The sequence below is a fragment of the Equus quagga genome, chromosome 22 (assembly GCF_021613505.1).
Source record: "Equus quagga isolate Etosha38 chromosome 22, UCLA_HA_Equagga_1.0, whole genome shotgun sequence".
In the NCBI taxonomy this organism is placed as follows: Eukaryota; Metazoa; Chordata; class Mammalia; order Perissodactyla; family Equidae; genus Equus; species Equus quagga.
Window position 1 is genome coordinate 9843722 of NC_060288.1, and position 13695 is coordinate 9857416.

Sequence of the window (13695 nt, forward strand, 5' to 3'; positions counted from 1 at the left end):
AGGTGCAGACATGGCACTGCTTGGTAAGCCATGCTGTGGTAGGTGTCCCACATATAAAGTAGAGGAAGATGGACATGGATGCTAGCTCAGGGCCAGTCTTCCTCAGCAAAAAGAGGAGGATTGGTAGCAGGTGTTAGCTCAGGGCTAATCTTCCTCAAAATAAATAAACAAATAAATAGACAGCTAACAACGATCTCATTCTCCCTGCCCGTTCACTGTGAGACCCCAATAGATATAACGTGTGTGCGTGTGCATGTTGCCTATGTGTTAACCTCCAGAGTCCTTAAACTATCTGGTCCCCGAGGGGTCTGCTAAGCACCAGCAGTGCCAGCGAAGGGAGAAGGTAGTCTTCTGGCTCTGAGTCAGCAGGAGCCCCTCCAGGGGTCTCGCAGGCACCAGTCACTCACACAGCATGAAGCTGACAGCCACCTCCAGCAACAATTACAGCTCCTCCACATTTTTTTGGAGGCTGTAATGTTAAATCAATCAATCAGGTGTGCCACTCGCAGAAGCTAGGGCTGCCAACTCACTTAAGAGGTGCGAGGGAAGCAATCACCACATAAGCTTTCTCCGTGCGGTTTTATTCGAGTCCAGTCCACTTTGTGAAGCCTTTACATATCAGTCCTTAGGAAAGTTGTTCCTCTCTCCGTGGCTTTGGGCTGCACGTGGCAAATCAGTAACTCCCAGAAAAGTCACAAATATTCTGAAATGAACCCACACAGAAATACACTGGCCAAGGAGGCAGGGAGCATCCTCCAGCAGACACACAGAAAGACGCTCACACCTAGTGTACTGTACCACTGGCATCCACGGCAGCCTCCCTGAGCGGGACACACAGCTCAGACCCCAACGGGAAGCCTGGACATACCACGTCAGAAGAGAACATCCATCACTCGTGTCCCCTCTTGCAGGCGTGCTGGCCACAGTAGATGAAAGGACAATGGTTTTGTTTGTTTTTGATAAGAAAGAAGCAACAGGCAAACCACAAGAATCCAGTGTCACACTGTTTCAGGCTGCGTGGCTATCTACAGGGTGATTTTATTTCAGCCCGATCTTTTTTTATGTTTTTTTAGAGGTAACTAATCTTGAATCTTATGTTTCCTCCTCTCAAGCCCACTTTAATTTCCTATTCTCACTCACCTGAATTTCCATTGCACCCACTCAGTATGGAATTAAAACCCACCAGCAATAAAACAAATTCGGCATCCTTCTGGAAGAGACTAGAGACTATCAGACCTTTCTTGATTAATTCCATTGAGGCACTGGAGGTATATAATAAAAATTAGTGATAAAGAAAAAGAGGGAAATCCAGGAAAAAAGGCATACCCAGACAGGAGTCAGACACAGAGACCCAGATCAATGGAAGCTCCACACAATAGGCTGTATGCACACACGAATGCCTCAAAACAAAAACCCCGAGAGCTTCACTCCAGGCCCTGAGCTCCACCGCGTGCCTGAAAACAGGTAAATGGCATGTTCAGGATTCCAGCTTCCATATTTAATTCGTTAACACGCAAGACATCAGAGGCATCACTTTGAACTGTAGACATCAATATGATTTAAACGGTTGCCACTTAATGTGGTGAAGAGGAATCAATTGTGCCCTGAAAACAGAAGACAAGGAGGAGCGTCATCCTGTCGGTTTCCCAGGAAATAATGAGCCCTATTAATAGTTGTTAACATGAATCAACGAATCACTTCTCTGTCAGCAGCTGTCGGGCTGGGCCTTGAGTCAGGCAGTGAAGAGGAAGGAAACTGACAATTCAGGAAAAGTCTCAGTAAGGGACGGAGGCAGGGCATTGGGCCCTCTCCTGACCTGGGCCAGCCCCTGCAAGCTCAGGAGAACCTCTGAGGAAGCAGAAGGGGAGTCAGCATAGCAAGGAGGCCTTGGAGGGGATGCGCACCAATTAGAGCTATAAAGGACAACCAGAAAGCCCCTGTGTGGTCCTAGAGCCAAAAGAGGGGCCAGCAAGGGCAGGGATCCTCCTCTGCTAGAGACTGAAAATTGAGGGCTGCTAACATCATGCTAATGAAAGGGTCTGTGAGGTAGGGCTGAGCAAGACTAACGGGTTTGGTTTGGGGTACAGCTAAGGTGATGATGGTGTGGCCTCCCACCAGGTATGTGGCTGTATAGGTATATTTTTCCTTTCCATTTCTATCAGCTTAAAACATACTCACACAAAACACTTTGTAACATATATGTCAAAGGATAAATAGCCTTAATAATTAAAGAGCTTATAAGCTCTTGCAAATCAAAAAGAATAAACAAAAGATCTCGTTAATAAGGAATATTTATGAAAACCTTACTCTATGCCAGGAATAGCTAACAGCTTTATCTAAATCATCTCCTTTAACTCTCTCAGAAACTTTAGGAGGTAAATAACGTTATATCCATTTGACAGGTAGAAAAACTGAGGTGCAAGTGATTAAGTAACTTGTTCAAGATCGCACAACTAGCACATGATGAAACAATGATTCAGAACCAAGTCTACCTGTTCAAAGTCTACACTTTCACACTGTGCATATCAATTTCTCACAGCCATCCCGCAAAGGATGAAATACAAATGACCAATAAATTTTTTAATTTATTTTTTTATTACAGTAACATTGGATTATAACATTATATAACTTTCAGATGTACGTCATAATATATTTCTAATTCTGTGTAGATTACATCATGTTCACCACCCACTAATTATATCCATCGCCACACACATGTGCCTAATCACCACTTTTGCATCCCCGCCCCCGCCCCCGCTTCCCCTCTGGTAAGCACCAATCCAATCTCTGTTGCTATGTGTTTGTCTGTCGTTGTTTTTATCTTCTACTTTAAGCAAGATCATATGGTATTTGACTTTCTCCCTCTGACTTATTTCACTTAGCATAATACCCTCAAGGTCCATCCATGTTGTCACAAATGACCGGATTTCATCATTTCTTATGGCCGAGTATTATTCCATTGTGTATGTATACCACATCTTCTTTATCCATTCGTCCTTGATGGGCACCTAGGTTGCTTCCAAGTCTTGGCTGTTGCGAATAATGCTGCGATGAACACAGGGGTGCATGTCTCTTTATGCATTAGTGTTTTCAAGTTCTTTGGATAAATACCCAGCAGTGGGATAGCTGGATCATATGGTAGATCTCTTCTTAATTTTCTGAGGAATCTCGATACTGTTTTCCATAGTGGCTGCACCAGTTTGCACTCCCACCAGCAGTGTATGAGGACACACCCTCTCCAACACTTTTTGTTTCCTGTCTTGTTAATTATAGCCGTTCTGACTGGAGTGAGTTGATATCTCATTGTAGTTTTGATTTGCATTTCCTTGATAGTTAATGATATTGAACATTTTTTCATGTGCCTGTTGGCCATACGTAAAAATATTTAATTCTGATACTAACCAAAAAGTTGAAACCAAAAGAGTAATGATTTATTTATTTACTTGCTTATCAGGAAGACAAAGATTAAGAAGGTTAACACAACTTAGTGTTAATAAGTTTAGGAAACACTGACTCATGCAGTGTTATTGAGAATTTAAGTTGTAAAACCATTCTGGAAGGCAGTTTTTTCAAAATATATAAAAATGTAATTTATGCATACTCTGGAAACCTCCACCCCCAAGAATTACCTTTATGGGATATTTAAATGAGTAAGGTAAGATAAAAAGGCATTAATCACAGTATTGCTTGTAAGAGCTAAATATTGTAAAAATAAGTGTCCATTTATAAGAATTGCTTAAATAAATTATGAAACATCCATACAATAGAATATTGCTCAGTCACCTGAAATAATGGTGCTGATCTATATTTACTGACACAAAGATGTCTATGAAAAATTGTCCAGTCAAAAAAGCAATTACAGAAACATATATAAAAATATAAATATTTATCATACATACATGCAAAGCAAATTTTCTAGAAGGATGTTTGTGAGAATAATGTCAGAGCTGATTTTTAGGTTATGGAATTTCTGGGAGCTTTTACTTTCTTTTGTGTATTTTTATGTATTGTTTGACTCTCTTTGAATAAGATATATTGTTTTTACAACAATAAGATTATTTCTAAAGGAAAAAAATCCACATCTTTTATTTTCTAATTTAACTTTGGGTAAAATAGTGCTGGACCTGGGAACATTTTAAAATGATGAAACATAAAATAATGGAGAGAACATGGTTTTAGAATATGACCTCAGGTACAATCTTGGCTTTTACTAGCTTTGTGACTATATTAGCTTGCCATTGCCGCCAAAACAAATCATCACAAACGTAGCAGTGTAAGCAACATAAATTTATTATCTTACATTTCTGCAGGTCATACCTACAGATTCGCGGGGTCAAAATCAAGGTGTTGGCAAGGCCGTGTTCCTTTCCAGAAGGTTCTAGGGGAGGACCCATTTCTTTGCTCAGTCCAATTGTTGGCAGAGCTCAGTTCCTCGTGGTTTTAAGAGTGAGACCCCTGTTTTCTCGCTGGCTGTAGCTAAGGGCTGTTCGCAGCTTCAAGAGGCCACCACATTTCTTAACTCATGGTTCCCTTTCCCCATCTTCAAAGCCAGCAATGTGGATTTGAGTCCTCTCTCTCACCTGACCTACCCTCTGCTTGCCACGTCCACTTTAAGGACTCATGCAACTAGATTGGGCCCACTCAAATAACCCAGAATCGTTCTCCCTTTAAGCACATCTGCAAATTCCCTGTACCGTGTAAAGTAACATATTCACATCTCCCGGGGATTAGGATGTGGACATCTTTGGAGAGTCATTATTCTGCCTACCTTGGTGACTTTGACAGATGACCGGAGTAACTAATCCTCAACTCTAAAAAGGGCATGGCAGGATGCTTTATTGAATTACTTTTTTGTCTTCTTTTGTTATTGTTGCATTTTAAGCTTCCCCACTCTAAGAAGGTAGCCAGGCCTCCCTCACCTCAGGGGATTTATGATGACTGAAGACAGTTTTTCTTCTTGGTTTTTATTTTCCAAAACCTAACCTGGCAGGATCCCTAAGAGAATGCACTACACGAGAGCAGGTGGCTGGAGAGTTTCAAAAGGAGGCAGGACCTTAAGTACCTTTGTCCTCAACCTTCACAAAGATGCCTTTAAAATCCCACATGGACTTGAGCAAAGAGCAAATGAGCTGTGATCCCCATGGACAGGAAACCAAAGGGCTTTCTCCAAAGCTTCTGTTGACGTAAGACCCTCAAGACCTTTGCACTGTCCCAAGGGAGGGAGTGGTAAAATAATCCCCATAATGACGATTGAATATCCTGCCACTCCAATGGAATAGGGGTACGTAAAGTCAGATTGCTTTGATTTGGAGAAAAGAATATGACATCTTCAACATCTCTGTCTGTGACATAACAAACATATCTTTCCACTACAGGAGAATAATAATAACTACCTCGTGGGAATTTGGGCAGGATGAATGAGTATAAAGCACTTTGCACATAATAAATAGGCTCAGAACAATTGATATTGATATATGATTATATGACAATGAAGACAGGTCAAAAACAGGCAAAAGATATCCTCTAAAAATGAACAATAAGTAAATAAATAAATGCTACCTGTACTTTTGGTATTTTCAGCCACACCCAAAGGTCTGGTAAAAGACTCATCACACAGTGTTCCATATAAAATACTCTTAAAACATTGAAGAAGAAGAGAGAGGAATCACTCCATGCAGAAACTTTGGAGTCATCTACTTCACTTTCCTCTTTCTCAGCCTCTATAAGTATCCAGTTGGCAACTACCTACAACTTGTCATTCCAGCCCTAGAAGTAACTGTGGCACCTCTCCCCTGCCTCTCATCCCCACTGTCAGTGGCGTGGCTCAGGTCTTCATCTCTTCTGTCCAAGAATATGTATTTCAAGACCTTCCCAATTGGTCTCCTTCCCTCCTACCTCAGCCCCCTCCAACCCATCCTTCACTTTCCTATTTAAAATTCTTCAGTGAGTTCCCTTTGGCTCATAATCTTGCTCAATATCCCATTACTCCAAGATGCTCATTTTCTTCTCCCTTTCTGACTTTGCACCAGCTGGTACTTCTTTCTGGGATCAGCCCCCTCCCTTCTCTCCCTACTCATACTGCAAGAGACACATCAAATATTAACTCCTCTGGTGGACCACCCCAGCTCCCCACGCTGTCAGTTCCCTCTTCCTCGGTCTTATCATAGTGTAGAATACAATGCCATTTCCACACTGCTTTGTGGCTCTGTTTATGTGCATTTCCTCCAATAAGCCAGGAACTACTCAAGTACAGGCAGTGTCTTGTTCAGTTTCAGATCCTTAGCACTGACCCATTGTCTATCATACAAGAGGTGCTCTCAAGCATTTCAGTAAATAAAAACCAGGGAAGGTGCTGCTAAGTTGTGAGGCTCTTGGTAGCTGTGATAAAAGAGAAAGGCCAAATTATGCCCAGCACACTTCATTATTCCATCCAGACTCCTCAGGGGACAAAAACCCTTTTTATCTTCACCTCTCCCTCGTATGCCAAAACAGTGAAGGAGCACTTTTAAAAAAGAAATGGCAGTGGGTAAATCAAAATGAGGAGATAGTGAGCAGTCAGAATTCAACTCAACAAGCATTTCCTGAGTGCCTACGCTCTGCCAGGCACTGTGCTGGGGACTGGGGATATATGATCCCTATCTTCAAGCACTTCACAGTCTATCACAGGATTCAAGCATGTACACCACACAACATAGTGCACAGGGTGGAGTGGGCACTAGAGGTATGTTTAATAGATGTTTAAAAGGTAACAAAGGTACCACTTCACACCCATTAGGAGGGTATTATTAAAAACAACTATGGGTGAAGACATATTGATATTGAACCTGAAGTGAGTTCGCTTGCCCGTTGCATAGCAAGCCAATCTCTGACACCAGGTGTAGTGGAGGAAAGTAGGAATTTTATTATTGCACAGCACTCAGCAAGGAGAAAGGGCAGCTAACGCTGAAATCCCAAACTCCATGAAAAGCTAAACATTAGGGTTTTTATTTGGGGTTTTCGGTAGGGGAGGGGGAGCATATGACCTTGCTGGTCAGAGCTTTTCCCTCAGCCTGTCTTTGGCCTTGAGACTACTTTCAGAGATGAGGGAGCCTGTGATCTTGCTGGTTAGCAGCTTTTCCACAAACCTGTAGCTCCTTGTGGGGAGGAGGAGGAGGAGATAACAAATCCAGGTGATTGTCCTTGGCTGTTTGTCTCCATGGAGGATAGTGGATTCTGGAGCCAGGAAGGCAGGGAATAAGCAGGGAATGAGTGCTTTGGTTTTAACCCCATATATCCTGGATTTAATGTAGGGAAACCAATATCAGGGCCAGTATCAATATTGGAAGTCTTGGGCATTGCTGGTGGGAATGTAAAATGGTGAAACCACTATGCAAAACAGTTTGGTGGTTCCTCAAAAACATAAACATAGATTGATCACATGATCCAACAATTCTACTTCCAGGATATAGCAATTCCACTTTCAAAAAAGTTGAGAGTAGGGAATCAAACCAATACTTGTACACCAGTGTTTGTAGCAGTATTATTCATAATTGCCAAGAGATAGAAATAACCCAAGTCTCCACTAACAGATAAAAGGATAAACAAAATGTGATACACACATGCACACTGGAATATAATTCAGCCTTAAAAAGGAAGGAAATTCTGACACATGCTACAAGATGGGTGAACCTTAAAGACATTATGTTAAGTAAAATAAGCCAGCACAAAAGGATAAAGATTGCATGATCCCACTTATATGAGGTGCCTAGGATAGGCAAATTCATAACCAGAGAAAGAATAATGGAGGTTCCTGGGGGCTGAAGGGAAGGGGAAAGGGGGAGTTTAGTATTTAACAGGAACAGAATTTCTATTTGGGATGATGAACAAGCTCTGGAGAGGGATGGTGGTGATGTTACTGCCCAAGTAGGCTCGTCTGCCCACCGCAAGACATGCCGATAGTTCAGGAGGCAAGGTGGTAGGAGAGAAAGAACTTTATTCCAGCTTGCTAGCAAGAGGGAAGATGGTCAACTCATGTCAGAAAGAACCATCTCACAGAACAAAGACTACAGGCTAGTTATATACAGGCCAGTCTCCAGGTCGGGGAGGTGGCTGGTCTCTGGGTGGGGCAGACATCTGGTCCCAGTTCCCAATAGTCCTTTGTTTTATTGGATATGCATCAGAGAATGGAGCAGTTGCCATATACCCTGATCTTTCAGTTGTCATTGATGATGGCTATCAGCATAGGCTGTCTGCCCAGGGGTCATCACGTCCTAAGGAACTCAAAAGAACAAAAGTTATCATCTTAAAGCAGCTGGAAGGAGCCACAAAATCTACAGAAGACGTCTGGGCTGGGTAAGAGGTCATTTAAAGTTACCATACGGTTTCTTTTCTACCTTATGGCTTCCCTTATGTCAACGTTGTGTTGAGCCGGTATCAGTGATGGTTACACAACAGCATGAATGTTCTTAATGCCAGTGAACTGTAGACTTAAATATGGTTGAGATGGTTGATTTTATGCTATGAGTATTTTAGCATAATTTTTTAAAAAAGCAATGAAGGAAAATTTTCATTCATGAGAATGGGATTTAGGAGGACATTGATAACAAAAGTTATTGAGGGGTCGGCCCCGTGGCCAAGTGGTTAAGTTTGTGCTCTCCGCTGTGGCAGCCCAGGGTTTTGCTGGTTTGGATCCTGGGCGCGCATGGCACCGCTCATCAGGCCATGCTGAGGCGGCATCCCACATGCCACAACTAGAAGGACCCACAACTAAGAATATACAACTATGTACCAGGGGACTTTGGGGAGAAAAAGGAAAAAAATAAAATCTTTAAAAAAAAAATGGGGCTTGGGGCTGGCCCCGTGGCCGAGTGGTTAAGTTCGCGCGCTCCGCTGCAGGCGGCCCAGTGTTTCGTTGGTTCGAATCCTGGGCGCGGACATGACACTGCTCATCAAACCACGCTGAGGCAGCGTCCCACATGCCACAACTAGAAGGACCCACGACGAAGAATATACAACTATGTACCGGGGGGGCTTTGGGGAGGAAAAGGAAAAAATAAAATCTTTAAAAATAAAAAATAATAAAAAAAAAAAATGGGGCTGGCCCAGTGGTGGAGCAGTTAAGTTCTCACATTCTGCTTCAGTGGCCTGGGGTTTGCCGGGTCAGATCCCGGGTGCGGACATGGCACCGTTTGGCAAGCCATGCTGTGGTAGGCGTCCTACATATAAAGTGGAGGAAGATAGGCATGGATGTTAGCTCAGGGCCAGTCTTCCTCAGCAAAAAGAAGAGGATTGACAGCGGATGTTAGCTCAGGGCAAATCTTCCTCAAAAAAAAAAAAGTTATTGATAGGTCATGATGTGTGAACTGAGTTCTGAAGGGTGAACAGGAGTTCACTGGACAATGAGTCAGAAGTCTGACATTAAGTTTGGGAGTTGCCAGTTGCTTTTACATGGTTTTTTTCCTCATCTATAAAAGTGAAAAAATACCTACCATACACTTGTGGTGAGGATCTCATGAGATAACATGTCTGAAATGGTGTTATAAACTAGAGGAGGATTCTCTGATATAAATTCACTGATAACAAGTGACATAAAGTATAATTTTGGCAGGCGAGACTTTCAAGTTTACATTCTATCAGTACTGGTGAACCCGAGATATTTTTCTAAAGTCTAAACATGATAAACGCTCCTTCCTGTTGCCACAGAATGAAGTTAAGAAAGATGTAAGGGCAGAGAAGTAATAAAGGTTAAAGAGTAAGATTTTTAAAGTATGCTATTATTTTAATAAATAAGCATTATCCAGCCATTAAAATTGAGACACAGGAAGATAGTAGGAAGAAATATGAGAAAGCATTTAGTATTCTGCTTCCTCCGTCTAATACGTTATAAATTGCAACTCTGATTTATAACTGTGTGCGTATACAGGTACAAGAACTGGAAGTCAATGTGCCAAAGTGAAAATTGTTGCCGAGCAGAGATGGGGGGGCTATGGGTCTCATTTCTTTCTTTTTTTTTTTTGTTTCATTTTATGTTGTTTCATTGCTTTTTCAATAACAAATGAGGACAAGAGAAAAAGTATTATACTTCCTTTTTAAGCATTTATCACCTAGTTTCTTAGCAGACTCCTTACCCACAATCCCTGCCCCCACCAGCTTCCCAGATAATCGGAGGCGCTGTACTTTTAAGCCCTAGGGACCTAGAGGGTAACCTTTGCTTCGAGCAATGACAGAAGCTTGCATAGAACAACTGGAGGATGCTCCAAGGCCCCTTCAGGGTAAAGAGCCACCTTCTAAAGATTTGTGACTCCGCGGCTCCAGGGGACACTGAGGGCACAGGAAGAGCCATCACACTGTGTTTGGCCTTGGGCCCTGATTCAAAGGCTGTAGCTTCCAAGGCGCTCGCCCTTCCTATGCTGAAAGAAAAGGTACTGACTCCAGATGTTGCAACTCTGGTTTTGATTTGCTCAGATGCAGGCTGAATTAGTGCAAGGGCATCACTTCTCAGAGCTGGGTTCCTCCAATAGCCTCTTCAGACAGGAGCAGGCCGTAAACTATTTTGGCCGCTCAGCTCGTAACTAGACCAAGGAGAGAAACTAGGAACGGCAGGTTGATTTTATGCCCTCGCACTATCTCTCCAGTCTGTCAACCTGGAGAACCAACAAGTATTAGCACCCCTGACATACATCGGAAGCCGTGGCCTACAGAAGCAGGCAGACATCTCAATTTTGCTGTGCAGAGAAGGCCACTCTCCCAGGTAAAGAAAATTTAGCCCTGTAGCTGCATGGACAGCTCCATCAGCCCAGGCCTTTGATTCTTCCAGCTTCAGAGGCCCTATTCCCAAGGTGAAGGTTATTTAGGCACAAGGCTGCCTGGCTAAGCAGGAGATGGGAGCAGACCTCCAGCACAAGGATGCCCGGAGGAATGAACACCTTTCTCACAAACATATGGTCTGCTCCCAAGCCACACTGCCAAGGGGCCGTGCCTGCTCTGTGTAGTGACTCTTTTTTTTTTCTTAATTTTTTTAATTTATTTATTTTATTGAAGTCACTTTGGTTTATAACATTGTGTAAATTTCAGGTGTACATCATTATATTTCGGCTCCTGTCAGACTGCATCATGTTCACCACTAAAAGTCTAGTTTCCATCCGTCACCATACACACATGCCCCTTTACACTTTCACCCTCCCCCGGATCCCTTCCCCTCTGGTAACCACCAATCTGTTCTCAATATCTATGTATTTGTTTGTTTATCTTCCACATATGAGTGAAATCATGCAGTATTTGTCTTTCTCTGTCTGATTTATTTCACTCAGCAAAATACCCTCAAGGTCCATCCATGAGAGTGACTCTATTTCACACAAAACACCAAATGCACAAGCAGTGGCCCAATCTGAGCAAAAAGAGAAAGCCATCCTGCATATGTCTGTGTGTCCCGTATCTGAGGAGCACAAAAATCTGCCTAAAAACAGTAACTGTCCAGTAGAGAAGCCTAGCATTTTCTTTTCTTTTCTTACAAAAATTCTTTACATGCTGACAAACTACCCTAGGCTTCATTTAACTTGCAGAGCAGATTTTCCTCTTAGGTCCATCCCACAGTCAGTGGTTCTTCTCTTTGCAAAATATTCAGTAGTTTTCCTGTATAATTTCCACTGTGTTTGACCCCTGACAAATGGCAGCCCCTACTTCTTTCTCCCTGACTGTCCCTTCAGACCTCACTTCATTGGCCACCCTCTCTCAGAGCCCTGTCTTCCTTGCCTAGCACCTTCCTCCAGCCTTAGTGACCCTTTGAGAATAATGTCATCTTGGATCCTAACCAGGCTTTCTGTCTGAATTTGATACTGAAGCTCTTAATCTTAAATTCGTGTGCCTGATGCCCAGTAAGCCAAACATTGACATATCCGAGCTTAGAGTTGGAGAAAGAGGGGCTAGCCCAGTGGCACAGCGGTTAAGTTTACACCTTCCACTTCTCCGAGGCCCAGGGTTCGTTGGTTCGGATCCCAGGTGCACACATGGCACTGCTTGGCACACCATGCTGTGGTAGGCGTCCCACATATAAAGTAGAGGAAGATGGGCACGGATGTTAGCTCAGGGCCAGTCTTCCTCAGCAAAAAGAGGAGGACTGGCAGTAGTTAGCTCAGGGCTAATCTTCCTCAAAAAAAAAAAAAAAAAGATAGATGGAGAAAGATTTATTTGAATTGGCCAAAACAAGTAGGTGAGAGCCTGGGTTCACTCAGATCTGCTTCCCCAAGAACAGAAAGTGGGGGATTTTATGGAACTAAGGGGCTTGGCAGGAGGGGCTTCAGAGAAACAAAGGGGTGGCAATCTGACTTCTGGGCTTCAACAGCTGCTGAGGGCTGGCCATCCGGTGATCACAACCTCCCCAAAGCCACACTCTTTCTCCTGCAAAACAAGCTCACAAATGCCTGAGACCCAGTCACCTCTGAAGTTAAACAGCAAAAACAGCAAATTGATTTAATATCTAAAGTACCCCTCGGGTATCCAGCTTCGAATTCACAATTTTAGAACTATGTTACAGAGCCCTGAAACTATATGATAGTTCAGGAGTGGGTTTAAAATGATTAATTCTGCCGAATTAAAAATCCACTTTCTGGAAGTGTCTTGGCCTTCATCTGAGGCAATTTTATCTTTTAAAAAGAAAATGAAGCAACTGAGGCTACAAATGTTTAGTGACTTACCCAAAATCACACAGGTGTTTGTTGCACAAACAGGAATAGAGTGCAGCCTTGCAATGTGTCTCTCCCCAGAACCTGCATGTATCCACCTGCCAAAGAGAGACCAAGCTCTGTACAGAGAAATTGTCTCTGATATTCTCAAAAAGGCACTCTCCAACCGACTCTGATAACGAAGGTGTGATGCTATTGATACCAAACCTCTTAATCTCAAATTGTTGTGCCCTGATGTCCAACAAGCCAAACACTGAGACATCGGTGCTTGGAGATGGAGAAAACCTCCAGTGCAGTTGGCTTAGCAGGAGGAGCTTTGGAGAAACAAAGGGGTGACTCACATTGAGCCTCTGGGCAGGCTGGGGGGGCGGGGGAATTATAGAGCTAAGGGGCTTGGCAGGAGGAGCTTTGGAGAAACAAAGGGGTCACTCCCATTAAGCCTCTGGGCAATCTGCAAAAGCTGCTGGGGGCCAGCCATCTGGTGATCACAACCTCCCCCAAGGCCTTCTCTTTCTTCTGCAAAATAAACAAATCCTGGAGACCTCAGTCACCCCTCAAGTTAAACAAGAAAACAGCAAATTGACAAGATTCATCCCTGTCTGTGATGGGAACAAGGGCAAAAGGCAATCGTGTTCTTATTGAATATCTACAGAACCCTTCAAGTACCCGGCTTCACTTTCCTGCATGACTCTTATAAGTTATATGTCAGTACCTTGTTAAACATCTCTTCCATATCTCATTTAATCCTTACTTCAACACTATGGGGTCAGACTATTAGCGTTCCCATTTTACAGTGTATAACCTTCAGGGGCCCTTGTTAAAGAACATAGTAAGGACAGAGGCATTTAACGTGAACTTGAGAGTCCACTGGTTGGAATCAAATCCCGCCTCTGTCATTTCCTAGCTTCATGACCTTGGGCAAGTGCTTCAGTTTCCTGATCTGTAAAATGGGAACACTAATAGTCTGACCCCACAGTGTTGAAGTAAGGATTAAATGAGATATGGAAGAGATGTTTAACAAGGTACTGACATATAA